The sequence below is a fragment of the Triticum aestivum genome, chromosome 2A (genome assembly GCF_018294505.1).
Source record: "Triticum aestivum cultivar Chinese Spring chromosome 2A, IWGSC CS RefSeq v2.1, whole genome shotgun sequence".
In the NCBI taxonomy this organism is placed as follows: domain Eukaryota; kingdom Viridiplantae; phylum Streptophyta; class Magnoliopsida; order Poales; family Poaceae; genus Triticum; species Triticum aestivum.
The window spans coordinates 299628439-299633679 of NC_057797.1; positions in this window are offsets into that span (position 1 = coordinate 299628439).

Here is a 5241-nt window from a genome sequence, read left to right on the forward strand (position 1 = left end):
ACTATTTTTAGCTTAGAATATACTACTCCTCCAGTCCTACTCCACTACTACTCTACTCAAGCAAGTTAGGGCATAGTAGTAGGTACTGTAGGGAGTACCAGTACTGTGATCACCCAAGCAAGTTGTCTGGCATCGATATGACCCTACGCTGCTGGTATGTGTCTCGTAAGTCAAGCGGCATGGTGTAGTTAGCATCACCTATCCACTTCCTGCAGTGCATATTCGCTTCTCCATCTTTGTCCGCACATAATCTCGTCCAATCTTCCATCCCCGCTAAGGAGCCTCCCCCCCTCGACCGAAACCCAAGCACTGACAATGGCAGAACCGAGCAGCGTCTGCCAAAAGAGTGGCTGGAATTCACTCCCCACAGAGGTAATCAAGCTCATTGTTTCGCGTGGGGACAATCTCAGTACCATGCCGCTCGCCGTGTGCTCGTCGGGGCTGTACCATCTACTCAAAGCCCTCAGGCCGGATTTTTAAGCCAGCTCCTTGCTTGCTGATGCCGCCTGATCTTCAGAAATGGCGTGTCACGCAGCATAACGATTGTAGGGTGGCGAGCATTAACCCCCTTGACTGTGATCCGATCCCCGTCACCCTCAACTACATTAATGGTATGTACTGGGTCTACATGAACACATCTTGGATGGTGCTCGTCAATGGTCGTGGCAGCTGGATGCTCGTGGAGGTCTACACCCGGCGATTGATCCCCCTTCCTTCGATTAACACTGCACTGCTTTGGCACCGCGGCCCAGAATACTCGGAATCTTACAGTAGCCTAGATGATACCAAGTTTGATTTTCTCAAGGTTGTAATCTGGCAAGTGCCCACCAGATCTGCGAATTATAAAGACTTCAGGCTAATTGCGTTCTTCAACCGCGGTCTCGCATATCTGACAGGACACTGCGATAAGTGGATAAATCTGCACGTCCATCGCAGGATCATACATCCTCCATGGATCTCTGATGCCATTTAACACAAGGGCTTCATTTACCCTGTCGACTCCTTCTATGGCTGGACGTATTGCTGGCCTACTGCAGTCATCGCTACAAACGGCTGTTACAGCAGTACGTTACTTTCCTATGATATCATGATGGCTTGCTTATATTACTGTCAACATTTCCTAAAAAATATTCATGCTCATAACATGCTGTTCTTAAGATTGACTACATCAAGAGCCCTTTTTTATTTGCCTCCAACTTTTTTTAGGGTTATTTGACTCCAACTTGATATGATGTTGTAGGCCGCCTGGTGTCCCTACCCTTCCTAATCCCATAACCTTTCAAAGAAAAGCGGCATGACAATTGCATGTGGTTCTTGGCTCGATCAGACGACGGCGAACGATTGATGATCGTTCACACGTACTGGACGTGTTGTTTCACGGAATACAATCACAGTCACTGCAAGGTCTTTGAGTAGGATCCCAGCTTCTCTGGGCCTTCAGGAATTTTTGACGGGAGGTTGGTAAGTAGCCTTGGTACACGCTCTCTATTTGTCGGACTGAATTATCTGATTAACCAGGAGATAACCGACGGCAAGGATCATGATGGCAGCGAGGTTTCCTTCATTAGGCAAAACTGTGTGTACACAGTGTACCATGCGTCTCTGCATGCACCATACCCTGATATGTGCCGCCATGCTCTGCGGCCCAAAGTAGGAGAGAGGGTCGCAACTATCAGACTTCGACCTGCTGGCTGGAGTTTCCCTCATCAGGCACCCATCTGGTTCAAGACGTCTGCCAATCTCTATAGCTTAATAAATAGTAACATCTAACTGAGCCAGTTAGTTAGATGCATACACTTGGTGTAGTAGGATCTTTATTTAGTTTGATGCATACACTTGCCCTTTTGTAATGATGGCTGATGTTTGGTTTGGAAGAGAGAGCTGTGTTTTCACTCTTCTGGCCTGCTTACTGCTTCTGTTGCACCCTCAGCCCTGGTTGCTGTTTTCAATATACAATCAGTAGTATATTTCGTCTATTGGTGGAATAAATGTGTTGTTAGAACGACAAACACAATGTTTGGAAGTCGTTGAATGGTTCGATCCTTTAGTGCCCTGTGCCGTACGTAGCGCATACTATTTTTCGTATGGAACACATTTTCCACTTGTTGATAACATGCATCCCACTAATGAAGGCCCAATAGAGAAGCCCATAATTAACTGGAAGGGAGGCTCTCACATGAATCCGTCCTAGGTACATGCTCATGGTCCCCTAAACATAAATAAATAAATAAATAAATAAATTTAAATTCACGATTTAACAGGAGGATATTATTTCCTATGATAATGTCGTTACATTCAATCGATATTATACTTAGGCAAAGATAGCGACCAGTCTTCTTTCTCCTAGAATTTTCTTCCTGCAACCAGCGGACCCATGCAAATCATAGTCAACATCGTAAATAGTTTCGGTCCATTTTTATTTTTCAATAAGAATGTCCAACCCAGCCCAGCACATTGGTGACAACACTTTATCCTCTGCCTTGGTGCGCTCGCCGTGGCGCCGCCATCCGGCCCTGTCAACATTGTTTTTTCGAAACAGTCCCTGTCAACATAGTGAATCAGGAGAGGACTATAGTTGTGAGTATGACAGTACGGACCCACCAAGTCCACTCCCGAACACAAGCAAGCACCTCTTTTACTACTTAGATGAACCCCTCGTTTTTTACTCTAATCCACCCTGCTGATATCTGGGACCCACATCATTTTCAACGTATAGTCAATTAATGACATAATTGTACAACTTTTTTTTGAGTAGTAATTCGGAGGAGCACGCTATAAACTGGGTTGTGCGGTCTTTGTGGCCCGTCTAACAACATGACCAACCCAGTAGTTTTTTCTTTGGGAAAATAGGTAGCCCAGTATTTCTTTTTAAAGAATACCCAAGCTAGGCCTATTTGTTTTCTCCGACTTACTTGGCTGCAAGATGCATTCCGGCCTGGCCAAAGTGTATGGTCAGTGTTTGTTAAAAGTAATTTCAAAACGGGTTGAAAATTCCAAAAAAATTTATAGCAAATGGCATATTAGTTTCTTTTTTTGTTTTTGTTCTTCAATGATATCTTATAATGTATTTCATTGGATTTAACATGACATAGTACTAATTTATTTTTAATTTTTTTTAGTATGGCTACTAATTTTTGGATTAAGAATGTTTTGTTCCCCAGCAAAAAATTGCGAATTTTCAAAATTTCCCACATATTTAGTTAACTCTTTTAACCCTGGTACTGACCAGAAAATGGGCAGAAATTCTAAAAATGGAAAACGGGCTGCAATAAATTCCATATGAATTAGAAAATGAGTAAAATTATAAAAATAATAGCAAATGGGTTGTACACGCCACCAATTTCGAGGCTGACTTGTTAACGCAAGGATTTGTCAGTCAACACACGATTCTAGCAGGAGTAATTGTTGGATGTCCATCCAACGGCCGCCGTGCTTCTTCAATCTCTGATCTTCCTGCTCCAGCCGCCTAAACTAGCGCCGGAGGGACTGCCTGCTCCCTCCTCTCGTGGCCCGCTATGATGCCGCGCGGGCTTCCTCGGCCCACCCTACTCCCTCCGCTAGCCTGGGCGCACGCAATCAAGTGCCTCCTTATTAAAAAAAATGATTCCTCCCACTAACATCTGGGGCGCACCGGTTGGGAGGCTGACCTATGGGCCTACTAAGTTGACGCATACGTAGGGCTTGTCAACTTAGTCAACAAACAATTCTAGCAGCAGTAACCGTTGGATTTGAAACGAACGGTCCTCCTGCTTCTTCAATCGCTGCTCTTCTTGCACTAGCCGCCCAAACCAGCGCCGGCGAGACCGCCTGCTCCTGCCTCCAGTGGTCGGTTGTGCTGCAATTGAGGCCTCACAGCCCTCTACTACTCCCACTGCTAGCTAGGACTTGTGGCGACGACAGCCTGACACCGCAGCCGAACCATTGAACCCTCGTACTCCACTCCCCGTGGGTATCCACTGCCGCATCTTCCCCGGCTCCGCACCGTCCCCTTCCTAGCCCTCGCCATTGTCCACCACCTTGGATGCGCTCGGCACGGAGTGGTCAACGTGGTCAATGAACGACACCATCGGAGGTAGACTAGCGTGGAGAGGCTGACAGCTGGGTCCATGGCCGCACGCAAGGAAATGCCTCCTTATTACGCGCAAAATAATGATTCCTCCAACTAACAGCTGGGACCCACTGGAAGGGCCTCTGCATTTCGTGAAAAAACGTTCCCACTGCTGACAGGTCGGACCCACCAGCTATATCTTCGCACGCAAGGAAGTGCCTCCTTATTACGCACAAAAAAATGAATACCCCCTACTAGCTGGGATCCACAATAGTGGGAGGCTGACATGTGGGCCAACTAAGTTGACGGGGACGGAGGGCTTTGTCAACTTAGTCAATATGAACGATTCTTGCTCTAGTGACCGTACAATGTCCACCCAACGGCCGTAGTGCTTCTTCAACCTCTCGTCTTCTTGCTCCAGGCGCCGAACCAGCACCGGTCATGCCTCGTGCTCCTGCCTCCCATGGCCGGCTGCGATGCCGTAGAGGCCTCACCACCCCCTACTACTCCCACCGCTGGCCAGGCCATCCCTCTACTCCCCCACTGTAACACCCCGGATATGACTTTCCCAATTTGTACTCCAACTCTTGCCGTTTCTGGCGTTAAGTTATTTTTTTTCTCGGGTTCGTGTCTTTGTCTCCGTATGTTGTTATCATTGTCATGCATCTCATATCATGTCATCATGTGCATTGCATTTGCATACGTGTTCATCTCATGCATTCGAGCATTTTCCCCGTTGTCCGTTTTGCATTCCGGCGCTTCGTTCTCCTCCGGTGGTCATTTCTACCTTTCTTTCATGTGTGGGGATTAAACATTTCCGGATTAGACCGAGACTTGCCAAGCGGCCTTGGTTTACTACCGGTAGACCGCCTGTTAAGTTTCGTACCATTTGGACTTCGTTTGATACTCCAACGGTTAACCGAGGGACCTAGAGGGCCTCGTGTGTGTTGCATCTCAACACACCTCCAATTTGGCCCAAAACCCAACTAAACCTTCTCCATCATCTACGTCGTTCGATCACGATCGCGTGGCTGAAAACCGCACCTCATTTGGAGCTTCCTAGCTCCTCCTACCTCTATAAATAGGTCCCTCCCCGAAATTTCGGGTCATTTCCAACCCTAACCTAGTCTCCTCCCACCTCTCGCCCCCGGACACGTCCGATTCGGGCCGGACGTGTCCGACTTGCCCCGCCG